Genomic DNA, 19,911 nt, shown 5'->3' with positions numbered 1-19,911 from the left:
TTGACAGGGACAATGCAAACAAACATAGTGTCAAAACCAAGCATGTCACTGATGTGTTGCATATAAAGTTTATAGCTATTGCTAATTTTCAACTCCATGATAAAGGGGACACTTGAATTCAACCTGAGACATCTCAATCTGCAGATAAATGCTCTACCACTGAGCTATACCCCCTTTCAATTACATTTTTCCGAAGTAAAAAAAATTGCAGTCATTTTCTTAAATACATATGTAGCAGGTAAAAGAACAAAGTGCTTGACATTAGCATTACCATACCAAAGATCACATTCAGATTGGGACATGAGAAAGGGGGCACTCGGATTTGAACCGGGAACCTCTTGATCTGCAGTCAAATGCTCTACCACTGAGCTATACCCCTTTTAAATAAACTTTTCCAAAGTAAAAATAAATCCCAGTAATTTTCTTAAATTCATCTGTAGAAGGTAAAAGAACAATGTGTTTGGCTTGTCGTGAACAAGGGTAAAAGTACCAAAGATCACATTGGGACATGATAAAGGGGGCACTCGGATTTCAACCGGGGACCTCTTGATCTGCAGTCAAATGCTCTACCACTGAGCTATACCCCCTTCCATTTAACTTTTTCCAAAGTAAGAAAAAATCCCAGTAATTTTCTTAAAGTTGTCTGTAGAAGGTAAGGTAGTCGTGAACTACGGTAAGGTAAGGTAGTCGTGAACTACCGTGAACTACAGTAACAGTACCAAAGATCACATTCAGATTGGGACATGATAAAGGGGCACTCGGATTTGAACCAGGGACCTCTTGATCTGCAGTCAAATGCTCTACAACTGAGCTATACCCCCTCTCAGAAAAGCTTTTTCGAAGTAAAAAAAATGCTAGTAATTTTCTTATATTCGTCAGTAGAAGGTAAAAGAACAATGTGCTTGGCTTGTCGTGAACTACGATAACAGTACCAAATATCACATTCAGATTGGGACATGATAAAGGGGGCATTCGGATTTGAACTGTGGACCTCTTGATCTGCAGTCAAATGCCCTACCACTGAGCTATACCCCTTTTAAATAAACTTTTCCAAAGTAAAAATAAATCCCAGTAATTTTCTTAAATTCATCTGTAGAAGGTAAAAGAACAATGTGTTTGGCTTGTCGTGAACAAGGGTAAAAGTACCAAAGATCACATTGGGACATGATAAAGCGGGCACTCGGATTTCAACCGGGGACCTCTTGATCTGCAGTCAAATGCTCTACCACTGAGCTATACCCCCTTCCATTTAACTTTTTCCAAAGTAAGAAAAAATCCCAGTAATTTTCTTAAAGTTGTCTGTAGAAGGTAAGGTAGTCGTGAACTACGGTAAGGTAAGGTAGTCGTGAACTACCGTGAACTACAGTAACAGTACCAAAGATCACATTCAGATTGGGACATGATAAAGGGGCACTCGGATTTGAACCAGGGACCTCTTGATCTGCAGTCAAATGCTCTACAACTGAGCTATACCCCCTCTCAGAAAAGCTTTTTCGAAGTAAAAAAAATGCCAGTAATTTTCTTATATTCGTCAGTAGAAGGTAAAAGAACAATGTGCTTGGCTTGTCGTGAACTACGATAACAGTACCAAATATCACATTCAGATTGGGACATGATAAAGGGGGCATTCGGATTTGAACCGTGGACCTCTTGATCTGCAGTCAAATGCCCTACCACTGAGCTATAACCCCTTTCAGACAACCTTTTTCAAGGTAAAACAAATCCCAGTAATTTTTTTAAATTCGTCAGTAGAAGGTAAAAGAGCAAATGTTTGGCTTGTTGTGAACTAGGATAGCAGCACCAAGTGACACATTCCGATTGGGACATGATAAAGGGGGCATTCGGATTTGAACCGGGGACCTCTTGATCTGCGTCAAATGCTCTACCACTGAGCTATAACCCCTTTCAGAAAACCTTTTTCAAAGTAAAAAAAATCCCAGTAATTTTCTTAAATTCGTCAGTAGAAGGTAAAAGAACAAATGTTTGGCTTGCTGTGAACTAGGATAGCAGCACCAAGTAACACAATCAGATTGGGACATGATAAAGGGGACACTTGGATTCAACCTGAGACATCTCGATCTGCAGATAAATGCTCTACCACTGAGCTATGTCCCATTTCAATTAACTTTTTCCAAAGTAAAAAGAAATCCCAGTAATTTTCTTAAATTCATCTGTAGAAGGTAAAAGAACAATGTGCTTGGCTTGTCGTGAACTAGGATAAAAGTACCAAAGATCACATTGGGACATGAGAAAGGGGGCACTCGGATTTGAACCGGAGACCTCTTGATCTGCAGTCAAATGCTCTACCACTGAATTTTCAATGAACTGACGGACGGACGGAGGCTGATCACCTGGGAACTGACAAAGTTCCAACCCTACCTCGAAAAAAACATTAAGAGACGAGGGACCGTTTCCGCCGTTAGGACCGGATCCGGCCACTGGAATCAAAAGAACTCAAGGTGGCACAGAACAACATCTCTGGGTAAGCTAATTAAATTCAGTTTAAAGGGGGGAAAGAGTGAAATTGAACCATATTGGCTGAGGGCTGTTTCTGTGGTACGTAATCTGAGATTAATTGAGATCTATATATAGATCAAGAGGTTTCAAACAGATACGAGAGGAAATTATCTGAGATTAATTGAGGTCTGTAACAGATCAAGAGATTTCAAACAGATAGGTAACCTGAAAATCAGTTGTTCCACCACGGAGCGAATTTTTTTTAGGTGCTGAGGCTAATTGGGGGGAACCAGAAAAGATTTTTTTGGTAAACCATAATTAGGAGGGCACTAATAGTGCAACCCGACCGATTTGGGTTAAAAGAAAAATCGGGTCTGTTGGGGACGCCTAACAGATCAAGAAAACGCGCGTTGAAGAGAAATCCACAGAGAACAGAAAAGCGGCCAGTATGGGGAAATCTCAGAGCAAGATTATGAAATATGATACACCGGTGTACTACCAAATGAGAAAACATTATGGTCAGAAATGTATGCTAGATATTGAGAAATTAATCAAGCATCATGATTTTCCCGAAGGGGGAACATTGAGCCCACGAGGCTGAAAGTGGTGAGAGACTCAGTGGAAAAGAGTAGTGAGAAACAATCAGCTTGCTGCTACAAGTGTGTTAAACATGTATGCAAAAGATGTGAGGACACAGTCGATTGCTGGCTTGAGGAAGCAGATAAAAGAGAAAGAAGGCAACTGTAAAAAGAATTAGCAGGAAGAAAAAATGAAAAGAGTGAAAGTCTGCCTGTATGTGTGTCTGCACCACCAGAACCGACTAACCCACAGTATGTTTGTGTTTCCCCACATGAAATTGCGGTGAGACCGGCACCGCCGGAGTACAAAACACACTTCCCAGGAGCCGGATAGACTGCACTGAAGTTCGACCCCGACCTTGACTGTTCTCCATCGAGACCGACCCAGCCGCGAGCACAAGCCGAACCGCAACCCGGGGCACAAGCAGCAGCGAGAGAGGCACAAGCACAAGCAGCGCGTGACGCAGCGCGTGAAGCGCAAGAAGAGCAAAATGACCGAGCAGCAAGAGCTGAAGCGCTGGCCGCGCGGGAGGAACAAGAGGCGAGAGAAGCCGCACGAGCAGAAGCGCAACAACAGCAAACAGCGCAGATGGCGTTGGCATTCCAGCAACTAGCGATGCAAAACGGCGCAGGCAATGAAACAAGTGCAAGCAGAGGGACAAGCGTCCAGTCATGTGACCCAGAGCGAGAAGGAAGAAATCACAGAGAACACGGACGAGCAACGCGGAGCCAAGCCGAAGAAAATCTTCACAAGATCACAGATCCGAGATGAAACAGCTAACATCACGGCTCCCATGATTGAGGTGGCAGGGCCGGATGGATCGGTGATGGTCTACAGACCGTGGACGGTGACAGACATGAAAGAAGCAATGGCCCATTTGCCAAGCCCGGACGACGCAGGTGACAGATTTTCAAACGAACTAGTCACTTTCTGTCAAGAGTTCAGCCCCACCACACAAGAACTGAAACGGCTGCTAGCCGTGAAACTGGGAGCCACGAGCTGGCACAAAGTGAGCAGCCACATGCCGACAGCCGAACGACGAAGAGCGCACGGAGAGTGGATGAATGATGCCAACGAACTGTATCGAACAGCAGTGGACAAACTCGCCGAAGAAATAAAGAAGGCTTTCCCACAACGAGTGGACACAGCAAAAATCAACAGCTGTTGCCAGGTGAGAGAAGAGTCGGTTCGTGACTATTATGCAAGACTTTTTGAAACATTTCAGAAACACAGCGGCATGCCTGAGCCGAAGGAGAGAGGAGAGCAGCCAGGCACATGGGAGTGCCATTTGCAGAGCTGTTTCCTGAATGGACTGAGACCTGAAATCGGACAAGCGGTGAAAGCAAGTTACATCGAGTGGCAGAGCGGGCGACTAACATCCACCCTAGCGCACGCTGTGCACACCGAGGAACAGCTGCTGACAAAGAAGGACAAAGCCGCGAAAGTGAAGGTGGAGAGAGAGCTGCAGCTGGCTGCTGTACAGATCAAAGCTAGCACGAGCGCACCACCAGCGCGGCAGAACTGGGCCAACAAGAAGAAGAAAGTGTATCAGGGAAAGTGGAAATGTGGACTGTGCGAAAGCAACGAACGTGAATTTTCCAGATGCACAAAGTGCAGAGTGTGCAAGGGCGATGGACACTGGGCAAAGGATTGTCCGGAGACACAAAGGGCGGATTGACTACAGAGGAACGGAGAACAGGAGAGGGGAGGGCGAGCGACAGGCATTCAACCGACTGCGATAAAGGGAAGTGAAATTTTTTTAACACACACACACAACACGCACACATACACTGATGCACATAATGCTTCTTGCAACGAAGAAAATGCTAGCAAACCTTTATGTGTGAGTGATGAAAATTTGAATAACGCTGTTTCTGCTGAATGTCTGAGAATGTACAAAGGTTCAGGATTTTTAAGACTACCGAGATATCCATTGTTAGTTGACGGTACAATGATAGACTTTCTCGTGGACTCGGGAACAGCCCGGTCCACAATAAGGCCATATGACTTGCCATGCAAACCAAGATTGACGAATGTGGTGTTTGAAAGCACATCAGCGTCAGGGCATGAAATTTCAGAAAATTTCACTGTGCCGTTACAATGCGAGACGGAGGGGGGCAAAGCATTGAAACATGCGTTTTTGTGCTCTGCAACCTGTCCAGCTCCATTGTTGGCAAGAGATCTAATGTGTGAATTAAATTTGAAACTCACTGCGGGCCCGATGGGTATTGTTATTGAGGAAGAACAGCAAATGTGTTGTGCAAAATTTGAGCCACAATGGGCATACGAGTGGCAGGTAAAAGATTCTGATTGGGCACAAATGATTTTGAACATGGCAAAAGATCGAACAGTATCAGAAAACACAGAAAATATGATGCCTGACAAATTGCATTGCACGTCACATGTTGTCTTTGAGCGTGAACCTCAGTTTGAGGAAGCGTGGTTTAACGAGACAGAAGATGAGAAAATGAAGTTTGATAAAATGTTCTGGAATGAGAATGTGTGTGCGCTTTCAGCTTGCCTGTCAGAAAAACAAATGAAGTTGTATTTGATAACAGGAATGTCGGTTCCTCACTTATCAGTAACCAAGGGCAAAGCGCAGCAGTGGGCAGATTTGGGCCCTTTTGTGAGACAGTGCATGACAGCCACAGATTGGGCTGAAAAGGGAGACGGGGTGCAGAAGAGTGACAGTGTAGGGGCATTCATGCTGCCATGTGATTTTGAGGTCGAGGTACACAGAGCTGTGACTGCTATTGTTCAGAGTGTAATGGAGAAGCATGATCACAGAGCTATTTCTGCCACAGATATTCATCCTATCCTGGCAGAAATACCTTCAGCATTGTGGGCGAGACACAAGTATGATGTTGGATTGATTAAAAATTGTGAACCAGTGGTAATCACCCCAAAGTCTGATTACAGGCCGTGTCAACCGCAATATCCCCTGAAAAAGGAAGCATTGCGAGGGATCCGGCCAGTTTTTGAATCTCTCCTGAAGGAGAAAGTCATCATCCCGTGTCATGATTCTCCAGTACGAACACCCATTTTCCCAGTAAAAAAGGCAACAGCTAATCAGAATGACATGGTTTAGTGGCGTTTTGTGCAGGATTTGATTTCAGTTAATGAAGCTGTTATCGCGAGAGCGCCGCGGGTTCCAAACCCGTACACGATTTTGTCACAGATTCCGCAAGATGCAACATATTTCACTGTGGTTGATTTGGCCAACGCGTTTTTTAGCATCCAGGCAGTGTGGCAGCTGCTGAGCTGGCTGTGCTGGCCTCAAGAGAATTTGTGGGGTATTCTGATTTGACTTTGATGGTCCCACACGCAGTTACCATGATTTTGCAAGAACAGAAAACATCACATTTATCTTCAGCCAGATGGTTGAGATACCACACAATTTTGCTCTACATGCCGAACATAACTGTGAAGAGATGCACAACTTTGAATCCTGCCACACTTCTGCCAACAGAAGATGATGGGGAGGAACATCACTGTTGTCTTTCTGTTTTGGAGCAGGTGTGTACTCCACGTCCAGACCTGTTGGACACACCTTTGGAGAATTGTGATAATGTCCTCTTTGTGGATGGATCGGCATCCAAAGATCCACAAACAGGCCTGAATAAGGTTGGTTTCGCGGTGACCACTGAATTTGAAGTTGTAAAATCTGGCAAATTGCCGTCAAATTATTCGGCTCAGGCAGCTGAATTGGTTGCACTGACAGAAGCGAGTAAATTAATGGCAGACAAATGTGTGACGATTTACACAGACTCGCGTTATGCTTTCGGGATCACACATGATTTCGGAGCAATTTGGAAGCACAGGAATTTTTTGAAGTCGGATGGACATCCGATATTGAACGCCTCACTAGTCTCTAAGCTTTTGGAGGCCATTCTTTTGCCAGACAAGGTTGCAGTCTGTAGATGCGCAGCGCACTCTAACGATAAAAGCTTTATTTCCACAGGAAACGCGAGAGCCGACGCGGCAGCAAAGGCCGCGGCAGCGCAGGAGACAAAAGAAACGACTTGTGCTTTGGTATCTGTGCCTAACCCTGACATTTCTCTTTGTTTAGAAAGCATGCAGACTTTTTCCACAGGAGCAGAAAAACAGAAATGGAGGTCGTCCGGTTGCAGCCTCCAGGGGGGTGTATGGATGAGTGATGGCATTCCTTGTTTACCCAAACACTTCTTTCAGCATTACGCTAAGTTGACACATGGGTTAGACCACGTGTCCAAGGGAAGTATGGTAATGCAGATGAAAGATTTATGGTATTGTAAGGCCGTCTAACTCGATCCAATGGCGGTATTCGAATTAGCGGTGAAGGTCTTTGCGTGTTACTGTCTTTTCTCGTGGCAAAGTATTTTTGGTTAAATGCAATACATTTTATCTTATGTATTAACTCGTTTCATCTGACTCCATAAAATGAAAAGGTTTTTCAATGATATCTGTGCATCATTAAATATACGTTAATGTTTGACTATTCCTTTTAACTCCAATGAAAATAAAGTCAAAGTCTGTTAGAATAATCAAATATAACAATTTATTATGTCAGGTAAATGTATTATTACAATTCCATAATCAATTGAAAGATAATCAATGCAAACCATCAAATGTTCTAGAACAAAGAGGAAAAAGTTTACCCGACAAGAAATGCGTGAGGCTGAGAGTCTCGCAACTCTCAGCCTCACGGGCCGATCTCAGATATAGAAAAGGCCCTGAGCTCTCGCTGCGTTTCATTATATACCCAGACCTCATTTCAAATCTAAACATCATTCACAGTGGAAATTTACCTGTAAGTCACCATTTGCTAGCAGTGGAAAATTAGCATTCAGTCAAATGGTCGAAGGTGTTAACTCAAAGACACACCCTCCAGTATTGGAGGGTGTGAAAGATATTTCTAAACTTCCTAAGAACTTTTTTACCTTTTGGGTTTACTTCTTTGGGAATGAGACATTTGTACCAGTCGTACTGTGACATTTTAAATAATACTAAACATGAAAATACTCTGTGATAATCATTCACATTAAAACTACATTTTCTTGGGTGCATTCAGGTGGGGGTGAGGGGAGATTTAGATGAAGTTGGTTCGGAGGTGAGACTTTCGTCTCAATGGTGCATGAAGGCCAGTTCAAATGGTAATCTCCAGAGAGGTCCTTTTGTCCTCTCAGTGTCTGGTCACCCCCAAAACAGACTGTCTGGAATTTCCTAATTTATCAATTCTTACAGTTCCCTCCTTGACTCCGTGGGTCAAATTCAAATGAGCTCCTATGGAGTCACTTATAAACGTCTGTTGTAATCCTTGAGATGTCACAGAAAAATTGTCTTTTCAATGTTAGTATCTGTAGAAGCTTGCAGATGACGGTGTTCACCTGCAGAACGCCTGGTCTCACCAGGTGTATGTAGCTTGAGTTCAGCAGGTGGATGAATGCGTTCAGGTTTTCTTCTTGCGTTTCAGCCTAGAATGTGAGCAAAGTTCATAAAGTCAATCTGGACCTTTGTGACTTGTTCAGTCGACGTGTCATTCCTTCATAGAGAAACTTCTACTTCTCTGGCACCTTTCCCATGACGATAATCTGACCCTCTTGACCAATCCTGTCACCTCCAGCAGTGTGGTTGTCTGGGCAGACCTCGATGGATGAAGGGGCTCTCCTTGGCTTCACACTGCCTTGTGTGAGACATCTGAAAAGCATCTTAAATGTCCGCTTCACGATTGAACACATATGAACTTGAACTCGTGAAGAAATGCATAGAAACGCATAATGCAACAAAACAAAATCATGTCATGTTCAATGTAAAATACCATGTTCGTGTCAGCAAGTGCGAATGGTACATCTGTCTCATATGTTTCTGAAGGTCCTGAATGGTAAGGATGTCTCATATTAAATATCCAATTCTTAAATATATATATTTTTTGGTCTGAATTATATAAAGAAAATGCAGCAAGAGGTCAGTGTAATCAAAGCAATCAAATAGATTCTATGGATCAAGAAGTCATGTAATAACAACAATACTATTCAATAAATGCATATGTATATAATAATCAGTGTTTGTTCAGGAATCTTCCAATGCCAGCCACTTATGCAAATCTAAGAAGTGACTTGGAACATGCTTAAATGTATTCAAGAATGGAGATTGTTCATTCCTTGCAACAGGTGTGAGAGTGTGTGTTTGTGTGAGGGTGTGTGTGTTTGTGTGAGGGTGTGTGTGTGTGTCTGTGTGAGTGTGAGAGTTTGTGTGAGAGAAAGAGAGAGAGCGAGAGAGAGTGTGTTTGTGTGTGTGTGTGTGTGTGTGTTGTTGGCTAAGTCACAGTCAATGACAGGGTTGAATTGTATGCATTGCACTGATTTGTGACTGTAGCCATTAATATGTATATTCCAGTGTTTTCCCATGAGTTGGCAGAGTGTTGTGAATCGCGTATGCTATGTCATGGGATCAGCTTTCCCATCCTATGTGTGTGAAGCTATCCGGATCTGTTAATGTGAATATGTACAATAGGTCTTTAGTGAGGTGATCTTCTTATGATGTATAGAGTTCAGCCTGGATAGATTTGATCTATTCCAGGTGATGGTGATGTGAGGGTGTAGTGATGGAGGAGTGTGTTCAGTGTTCATGTCTAGGAGATGGGTGGAATCTAATCTATAATAATTGTGTTGTAAATTTAGTTCCAGTTCTATACTGGGAGGCCATGCTTATATAGTGGTGTGCTATTGTGTGATGTTAATGGCCTCTTGAAGTGTCTTTTCACCCATCTCCCGAGTCATGTTCTAACAATCCCGCTGTCCTGGCTCTGATGCAGGTTGGGTCCGGCCCATCCTGGCATCCGTCCTTCAAGGAATTGCAGTAATACACCTGAGACAGAAACAAATGCAGAGAGAACCACAGTTAATTCTGATGTTTTCAACTGTTTCAAATTCAGACATGTGGAATTCTTCTCCTTGCTCCATTATCATGTCCATTCAGTGCAGTGTGTGACACCTAAAAGCTGCTCTTGAAGTGGAGCCTTCACAGTCTGCTGTGTCATGAGCATTAGAGCTCCCAGTTCTGCTGGGGAAATATTCTGGATTAACCAGAGTTTTTCAGACTCATATTTTTATAAAATCAAATGGGTCGATGCCCATGGCTTTATTTCAAAGTTGCTCTCTTTACAGTCAGATCTGTGGGCAGAAATTAGTTCACCTGTTTCGGCGCTGCCCGCTCAGCATTTGCTTTTCTGTGGTGTCATTCACACGTGTGCAGATCTCTTGTGACATGCAAAAGGCTGTGATACTTCTGTTCACACCCTCCTTGTAAATTTAGTTCTCTGATCAGATTCAATTTTAGTTGGTGCGTCCCAGTCAAGGATGATTTGGTTTGCTATTACCTGTGCCACACTTCTGGTTGTGTTTTTGTAAAGGCAAAAAATAAAAGCACATCCCCTCCCCTTTTGGCACTGGGTAGCAGGCCAATGAAATCGAATTGAAAGGATTAATGTCACACTTCTCCAATTAATGCCCTGCTTGGCGATTACAATATAATGTATATTATAATTTGAGTTATAATACAATTATATTATATAAATTAGGAATATAAATTAAATTATATTGTTTCTGGTTTCTAAAGAGTCTCTGGAACAACTTAGTTGTCAAAGTGTCAAAGCTGTACTGGTCAGTGCATTGTAGGCTATGTACAACAACGGCCAGGCTGATAGCCAATGAGGAATTCTGTTGTTGTTAACACCCAATGACCGCAAGCACATGCTAAACACATGGTCAAATCTCTGCTCATTCTCATGTCAATACATTTGAATATGAAAAGGTTTCTTGGCTCAGGGCTGATTAGAAGCACATTCGCGGTTCCTGATGTAGATTTCAAATGCCTGTTCGTTTAATTTAGTCTTTTTAAAGACTACATAAAGGCAACGTGGCCATTTTAACGTTTGATTATTCTATTTACTCTATTTTATATTTTCCCCGTTTTTAGGTTAGGAAACTATGTCGCTTAGAGGTCCTCACGTTTTCTGTCTTAACGTTGGTCTCACGATCACAATCCGATCAGTTTCATCACAGAACAGAGGTAATTGGCTATATACCTGAGATTTGCCGTATTCACACGTACACAATCAAAGGTACTTTCATAGCCCCCATGGAATTGCATCTGTCTGAATTTAATTTAGTCACTTTACCTCAGTAGAGGTTTTGGCCACCATTAAAGACACTAGTCGACCAACTTCACTTCTCTTATAATGGCTTTGGAATGGCCAAGCCCGTGGTGTCCCACGTCACACTTATCTGAAATAACGCTAAACCAAAATAGACAAAGCAGACGCACCCGAATCTAGGTCGGTCAAACAGCATTTTGCTCTTCTAGACGGAAATAACTCGTCTTTGCAAACCAAGTACACTTGAACCTGTGTAGAGTATTGGTCGTCACCAATCTGATCCAAAAATTGCGGTAACATACGAATCCGTTTCTAATTGGGAAAATAATTGTAGAGCAATTCAGAATTAATTCAAACGTAACCCTTTATAAATGTAGGCGAAAAACAGCTCCCATAGAATGGAGAGGTAAAGTATGCGTTCTCTAAAGCTTGTTGTTTCTCTTTTGTAGATTTCAAATGCACTGTGAAAACACATTGTAACCACATGGCAATCCTATGCTCCTGTATAAGGAGGCAAACAAATTTCTCATAGACACGTTTACACAGTTTACACAAGATACATGGCCTAGAATGAATGGCATCTACAGCCTTAACCTAAGTGCTACATCCAACACTTACAGTTAAGCAATCATGTGTTTCAAAGAATAAACTTAACTAGCCTATGTGCACATATAGTAGCACAAACAACCATAAAGTGTGTTCTATGAGCACAATGTGTAAAGTACAATTACAAATCCAAAAATAAAAACTAAGCTTTTTAGTCCCATATCCTGTTAATCATCTTTGGGAGACACATGGTCATAGCATTTAGCTTAGCTTTGGAATCTGACGCATGGTCATAGCATTTAGCTTAGCCTTGAAATCTAAATTTTAACCTGTGATCATAATGTAATCCTGTTTTTTCCCAAATTTGCTTTTCATAAACAAATGCATCGACTTGCCTATTTATATAAAATCACATGTTTTCCGATTGTTTACAAACTTAGAATTTTCTTTCTGTTGTTTGCTCATTTTTAACCACGTGTTGCTCGTTTGTTTCAACAAGGCCATGCAACAATGGAGAAAATGCTGACTTTAAATCTTGAGGCTCAAATTTACAGCTCTTCATCGAGTATCAGAATATAATTTGGAAGATGTTTTCCAATTTAGGTTTTGTTTCTCGTTGCGTAGGCAAACAAGGATATCTTTAAAATCTATTAACAAGGGGTTTCATTCTTCATCTGCGCCGCCACTATCACGTCCTCACGTGTTTCAGTTCCGGACTAAACAAATGGCTTTCCGATCCGTAACAATGCAAACAACATTTTCTCAACACTTCTAAAAAAGGGAAGAAAAAGTTGACTTACCATAACGGCGGAAGAAAGAGAAGATGTTCAAACCTCAAGTTGATTTCAAAATCCCAATACTTTGCTGGATAAGACGTTGCTCGCTTGTGATGCCAGATCACGGAGGCTGGTCACCACTTTGTAAGGCCGTCTAACTCGATCCAATGGCGGTATTCGAATTAGCGGTGAAGGTCTTTGCGTGTTACTGTCTTTTCTCGCGGCAAAGTATTTTTGGTTAAATGCAATACATTTTATCTTATGTATTAACTCGTTTCATCTGACTCCATAAAATGAAAAGGTTTTTCAATGATATCTGTGCATCATTAAATATACGTTAATGTTTGACTATTCCTTTTAACTCCAATGAAAATAAAGTCAAAGTCTGTTAGAATAATCAAATATAACAATTTATTATGTCAGGTAAATGTATTATTACAATTCCATAATCAATTGAAAGATAATCAATGCAAACCATCAAATGTTCTAGAACAAAGAGGAAAAAGTTTACCCGACAAGAAATGCGTGAGGCTGAGAGTCTCGCAACTCTCAGCCTCACAGGCCGATCTCAGATATAGAAAAGGCCCTGAGCTCTCGCTGCGTTTCATTATATACCCAGACCTCATTTCAAATCTAAACATCATTCACAGTGGAAATTTACCTGTAAGTCACCATTTGCTAGCAGTGGAAAATTAGCATTCAGTCAAATGGTCGAAGGTGTTAACTCAAAGACACACCCTCCAGTATTGGAGGGTGTGAAAGATATTTCTAAACTTCCTAAGAACTTTATTACCTTTTGGGTTTACTTCTTTGGGAATGAGACATTTGTACCAGTCGTACTGTGACATTTTAAATAATACTAAACATGAAAATACTCTGTGATAATCATTCACATTAAAACTACATTTTCTTGGGTGCATTCAGGTGGGGGTGAGGGGAGATGTAGATGAAGTTGGTTCGGAGGTGAGACTTTCGTCTCAATGGTGCATGAAGGCCAGTTCAAATGGTAATCTCCAGAGAGGTCCTTTTGTCCTCTCAGTGTCTGGTCACCCCCAAAACAGACTGTCTGGAATTTCCTAATTTATCAATTCTTACAGTATACTAAAGGATTTACAGTCTTTGCTGAAAATTTTTGCAAAAGGTGTGTCACTTGTAACACACACAATGTGGCAAGAGGGATAAAAACACCCTTAGCATCCCAACCAGCCCCAGCAGGTCCGTTTGAGTATCTGATGATGGACTTCATCGAATTAACCCCTTGTGGGAAACAGAAACACTGTCTGGTAATGGTAGACATGTGGTCAAAATGGGTGGAGGCTTTCCCGACCTCACAGCAAGATTCGGCAGCAGTGGTAAAGGCCCTGCTAACCGAAATTGTGCCAAGATGGGGGATACCAAGAAAAATCAGCTCTGACAATGGCAGACATTTTGTAAACGCTGCAATAAAGCAGGTGGGAGAGTTCTTGGGTATTGATATGAAAACACATTGCAGTTACGCTCCCTCGTCAGCAGGGGTGGTAGAGAGATCAAATCAAACAATCAAGAACAAATTGGCAAAATGTTGCGAAGAGACAGGTCTGTCTTGGGTTAAGGCCCTACCAATCGTACTGATGTACATGAGAATGAGGAAAAGAGTGAAAACAAACCTGAGCCCATTTGAAATTTTGTTCGGCAGGCCACCATTTATGGGCATAGAAGGGGGTAAACAAAGGCTGCCATCCACGGATGTGTGTGAGAATGACATGTTGAATTACTGCAAAGAAATGTCTTGTCTGTTATCACAAATTTCTGTGCAGGTGAAAGCTGCCCAGGGGAAAGTTGCTGAGACGTTTCTGCACAAGGTCAGACCTTTCCAGGTGCTTCTGGTGACGTACACGGCGGTGAAGGTCGCAGAGAGGGCCACGTGGGTGCACGCGAACCATTGCAGGAAGGTGCCGCCCATTGCGGAGGCGGAGCAATCGCAGGAGGGGGGTCAACGATCATAATCGTCAAGGTCCAGTTATTGACAAGCAAGAAAAGGTACCGTTATCTGCGCAGGAGCAAGGCCATGCAAAAGACATAACATAGCCTGCAGAAACAGACCTTTGCATTGAAGTAGCAGGGAGGAGACAGGAGGAAGCAAACAACTTTGATTTTGTCAAGCGGTATCCAGCTGGAAACCGTGTGGCCAACGGAACAGATAAGACTTTCTTGGTAGTGCTTTTAAGAACTGAACTGTCTTAACACTTTCTGGTCATACAGCAGATCAGACTAACCGAGAACATGGAGCGTACCAGACCCTGGCACCCATTCAGAGTGCCAGGAATGTGTGGCCTGGCTAAGACTACAGTTATAATGACTGTGTTGTCAGTGACAATTTGCTTGATAATATTGCATTTTACAGCAGGCCTGAAAGTATTACCAACAGGAGATCAGACCAACAGGACTGAGACAACGGAGCGGAACGACACCGCTCGACAACGTGCTAGGAGAGACGCATTCAAAGAGGTGGAGCCAGTGAGAGGCCTCGAGGGGGGCACGGTGACAGTTCACGAAGGATCAAATGTGAGTTTCGGGTGCAACCCCTATCAAACGAACTGTCCAGGCTGTCAGGGGCGCAGCGAAGACTATGCAGGCTTCTACTTCTGCGAACACCCATGTAAGTGGAGCAACGTGAAAGCATATGCCTCCAACTACAAGTGGGGAAAAGATAAAAGATTTCAAGTATTTGCAAAACACAGACTAAGCAACAACAGGTATGGGATGACAGTCGAGCTAGCACAAGTAAGACTGTCAGACCAAGGCAAGTACTATTGTGGACTAGATTTAGAGGGAAAGGATTGGTACGAAGAAATTGACATTATTGTAAACGAGGCAGTTCCAACTTTAAAACCTTTTGTAGCACCTGAGGTCGAACGAGAAGCGAGGGACAAGCTGGCATGGATGGGGAACGGAGACGTGACACGAGATCAGGGGAACCCTGAAGTGCAGAAAGCCATGATGAAGTGTCAAGGTAACAAAGCCTGTGCTCTGGCTATGCTGCAGAAAGAAGAGTTAGAAATATCAACGAGCTGCTGGCTGTGTCTGCAGATGTCACACGCTTGGAAGGTTGTCCCACTGACTATAGCAACAGCTAATGAAACAAAGTGTCTAATTCCACAACAAATGACTGATGTGCTTTTAGCAGCAGCTGAACTGGAGAAAGGAGAGACACCGACGAAACGACCTGAGGACAACTGTGACCACGTTCAACGATATAACAACACTGATATAGCAATTCCACCACTGAGAGTAACACACGAGAAAGGCGATGTGTGCGTTTGTTCAGACAAGCAGAGACTTTTCACGACAGGATGGTCTGACTGCAGAGTCAGAATCAACACAAAGGGCGGAACAGTGAACAATTGCACAGCGACACTCAACGGCAAAGAAATTAGCTTCACATGTCCATTTGGTGAGCTGCATGAGACTTCACCAGCAGCTGTGTGGGTATGTGGGGACAGGGCGTTTCACAGAATGCCTAAACACGGGTGGTCAGGGTGCGGTTATCCAGCGTTGATAAATGTGGGAACATCTGTGTATTTGCCAAACAAAACACCAGGGGCAAGGGAAAAAAGAAATGTTAAGATTTTGCCTGGGGTTCTGCCAAAACATTATTCGGGGTATACATTATCTGATCCATGGACAACACCTGGGGCCAATGTGGGGTGGTCCCTTTTCCTGGGGGTGGGAACGACGGTGACGATTAATAAGGTTAATGGTTTAGCATGGTCTGTACTAGCAATAGCAAATGCCACTGAAAATGCTATAAATATGATAAATGATGAAATGAGACATTTACGAGAGGCAGTTATTCAAAATCGATTAGCCTTGGATTTAATTACTGCAGAACGGGGGGGCATTTGTAAGATGTTAGGTGTGTCTTGTTGTTTCAATATTCCAGATTACAGTGACAACATAACAAATGTGATCGAGCACATGAGAAGGGCGGTGCAGGAGCCTGAACCAGTGGATGAGAACTGGCTGACCTGGATAATGAATTTTAAAGGGGGCTGGGGATTTTGGTTGGCTCAGACTGTGTTGCCAATATTAGTCATAGTAGTACTGATTCTGTTATGTATACCATGTATTATACAATGTGTGTCTAGCTTAGTGCAGAGACTGGTTAAAGTTGGAATGTCTGTTCAATTGGTGAAAATGACAGTCTATCCGAATGATGATGCTGATGAACAACAATATGATGACACAAGTAGCGGAAGTTACAGCGAAACGTGCTAATTGAGTAAAGAAAATGTGTCTCCTTTTTGTCACGAGATGGCGTACAAGGACAGGGTTTGAAACTGAGGGATTTTTATTATACTTTTTCTGTTTGTTTTCTTACTGTGTTATAACTATTTCTTGTTAATACTGAGGTGACTGAGGGTCCGACCTAGGTCGGGAGTGCAATAACAGTGCTTATTCATTCAGCCCGGCTTCAGATAAAATGTTTACTTGCTTGCTAAAATACTACGGGGCCTTTCCCCCACAAACAGCCTTATGCTTCTTCATTCTAAAACTTTCTTCACAGGTTCAAGGAGAGTGATTTTATGTGACTTGAATTTGCATTTATTATCACTATTATTGCAATGTTTGATTAATCAGTTATCATAGTATGATAAACAGAGAGGAGTTGTTATGGAATTTTCTGTCTATTACCCTTCTTTCAGTGATTCCTATTTATGGTCTCATCTGTTCTCTCACTTGTAGTGAGAGGGGGCTTGTGTGATAATTTACTGTGGTTGGTTGTCAGTGGAGGTAAGGAAAAGCAGGTGGTCAAGGGGTCATCTTGAGTGCATTTGTACTTTATAGCCTAAAGGGTTAAGGGGGCATTTACCTCTCAGGGCCAGGGAGAAATAGAAAAGACAAAGTATACCTCTCTCCCTGAGGGGAGGGCAGGAATAAGGCCTTGGAGAAAATGAGATATAAAAAAGACAGACACTGCTTCTCCTCATCTCTCTTCACTGACTCACAAATGTGTATTGGTGACGAGGATCTCTCTTGCAAGAGAATAAATACTTTATAAACTATCAATTTGGACTCAGAGTGTCTCTTACTCAGTGATGATGTTTGTTTAATGATAAAAAAGCCACAACAACCCCTTTCAGAAAACCTTTTTCAAGGTAAAAAAAAAATCCCAGTAATTTTCTTAAATTCGTCAGTAGAAGGTAAAAGAACAAATGTTTGGCTTGTTGTGAACTAGGATAGCAGCACCAAGTAACACATTCAGATTGGGACATGATAAAGGGGACACTTGGATTTCAACCTGAGACATCTTGATCTGCAGATAAATGCTCTACCACTGAGCTATACCCCCTTTCAGAGAACCCTTTTCAAAGTAAAAAAAATCCCAGTAATTTTCTTAAAGTCGTCTGTAGAAGGTAAAAGAACAATGTGTTTGGCTTGTTGTGAACTAGGATAAAAGTACCAAAGATCACATTCAGATTGGGACATGAGAAAGGGGGCACTCGGATTTGAAGTGATTAAATGTTTCAAACATTTGATTAAAATGTGTTGTTTTTGAACTCAAGCTGAGCGCTCGTTGCCGCGGCAATCAGTGTCATGGATACAGTGTTCTCTTGTGGTTAGCACATTCTTCACTCAGACGCGCGCTTCAATCTATCGCTGTTGTGGAGACTCTCTATTCATTCCAGTGATATCACAAAATAAAATGCACACAAACGTGTCCCTGCTTGATATAGACGGTAACCACTGATGAACATATTCAGTTTTGATGAGAGAAAAAAAAACTATACCTGCCAAAATATTTTTTTTACTGTTTATTCTTGTGATTTATATATGCAATATGTGTGTTATTCCAACTGTTTAGACGTTATGATGACAAATGTAGCAGTTACGCATAATCAAATAAAAAACAAATGGTAGAATAAGCAGTGCTTTTACTGTCTACTAGCATTTTTCTGTTACTAGAATTTGTTTACTGTATGTTGCACATGCGCACTTCGATCCTGTATTCTTCAACATGTATAGCAAAAAGCACAAATCTGCTGTGCCTTTGGACGTATATATGTTATGCCAGTAATCATCTCCGTTAGGTATCAGACACGGACCAATTAAAATCGAGATTCGAAATTACTGGACATTTGCAATATTAAGCGCAGCTAACGTCATTAGGCTACACCACAGCTAGCCTACATGCCTAATCCTCCCCGCCAAATTCAAAGTCAAAATGACACCACCGGCCGTGATCATGGAGTTAAGAAAATTTTCCAAGCTCGATTTTAATTCAAAATCTGAGTTAATAGCAAGAGGGAGGTCTACGCCAGCCTTAGATGGACTAGTACAGCAAAAGGGCCCAAAAAAAAAAGAGGAAAGAGCGGCGGATGGATTTTGTGTACCAATAATCTACCGATTGGTGAGTCAAAAACTATTTTGGGCTTAAAGGCCATCTTTTAATTTAATTGTATAACTTAATTTATACAGAATCTTGTATGAAAATGTCAATTTAAAAAGACATACATAAGAATACATATGTTTTACAACACCCACAGGCAGAAATTAAGAAAAAAGAGTACCTATTCTAAGCTAGGCTAAAAAAAAACGCCCTTTTCCAGAGAACGCGTCATATGACGTATCGACAGGCAAACAAGTAGGCGTTGCTGCCCTGGTTCTCAGTGTGTGGGTTTACGTAGTCTGAGAAGTGGTAACAGAAAATAGAGCTTGTAGTTATCGTTATAGTTGAGTTGGTTTGAATTGTCACAATGGTGAATTCTTGCGTTTGTTTTGGATGCAACCACTGCAACTTGTCTGGTCATCGGGTCCACCGATTTCCAAACAAGAAATACAAAGATTTCCGTGCTTGGATACGTTTCGTCCAGGCAAAGAGAAGCAATTTCGCTGCCTCCTCGGTGACAAGACACACTGCAATGTGCAAAACACTTCACAACGGACAGCTACAACCAAGGAGATCTTAAGGAATTTCGCATGGGATTTCGACGAAGAGAGTGGGATGGGCTGGCAAATGGAGCTGTGCCATCGGTGCATGCAAGTCCACCAGCAAAATCTGGCGGGAGTGAAGAGTCTAACGTTAACGTTAGCACTAGCAGAGAATCTGCGCGTCGAAAACGGGAGCTTTGCACAGTAAGTCTTATAATACATTACATGTTGCATCGAAATGTAGCTCTGCATGTAATTTCTGCAAATATATTTTTCTTGACGTTATAATGGATTAGTCTTGGCATGACTTTTGCTGACTGTAAGTTAGCTGTTCTGACCTGAGAAGTTGGCACCATGAAGTCACGCCGTCAGCTTACTCTTGTTACGTTAACCCCATGAATCTCTTTAATAATAGCAATACAAATACGTGTTTTTTCCTGCGGGACGGGATAAGACACAAAATCAATGCATCTCTATTATTATACGGGAATAAATTTGCGGGCGGGA

At 42.2% G+C, this 19,911-nt stretch overlaps 5 non-coding genes across 5 annotated transcripts; all 5 read right to left on the bottom strand.

The window, feature by feature from the left end:
• Positions 1–307: 307 nt before the first annotated feature.
• trnac-gca (transfer RNA cysteine (anticodon GCA)) lies at positions 308–379 on the bottom strand. Its single transcript has one exon. It is a non-coding gene; the product is annotated as a tRNA-Cys (tRNA).
• A 136-nt stretch (positions 380–515) lies between these two features.
• On the bottom strand, positions 516–587 carry trnac-gca (transfer RNA cysteine (anticodon GCA)). The gene has a single exon. It is a non-coding gene; the product is annotated as a tRNA-Cys (tRNA).
• A 162-nt stretch (positions 588–749) lies between these two features.
• Positions 750–821, bottom strand: trnac-gca (transfer RNA cysteine (anticodon GCA)). Its single transcript has one exon. It is a non-coding gene; the product is annotated as a tRNA-Cys (tRNA).
• Positions 822–1,171: 350 nt separating this feature from the next.
• Positions 1,172–1,243, bottom strand: trnac-gca (transfer RNA cysteine (anticodon GCA)). Its single transcript has one exon. It is a non-coding gene; the product is annotated as a tRNA-Cys (tRNA).
• A 162-nt stretch (positions 1,244–1,405) lies between these two features.
• trnac-gca (transfer RNA cysteine (anticodon GCA)) lies at positions 1,406–1,477 on the bottom strand. Its single transcript has one exon. It is a non-coding gene; the product is annotated as a tRNA-Cys (tRNA).
• Positions 1,478–19,911: the final 18,434 nt, after the last annotated feature.

The sequence above is a fragment of the Siphateles boraxobius genome, unplaced genomic scaffold (assembly GCF_051911475.1).
Source record: "Siphateles boraxobius isolate OS27281-9 unplaced genomic scaffold, OSU_SipBor_1 5, whole genome shotgun sequence".
In the NCBI taxonomy this organism is placed as follows: Eukaryota; Metazoa; Chordata; class Actinopteri; order Cypriniformes; family Leuciscidae; genus Siphateles; species Siphateles boraxobius.
This window is presented reverse-complemented; position numbering and strand designations above follow the sequence as displayed.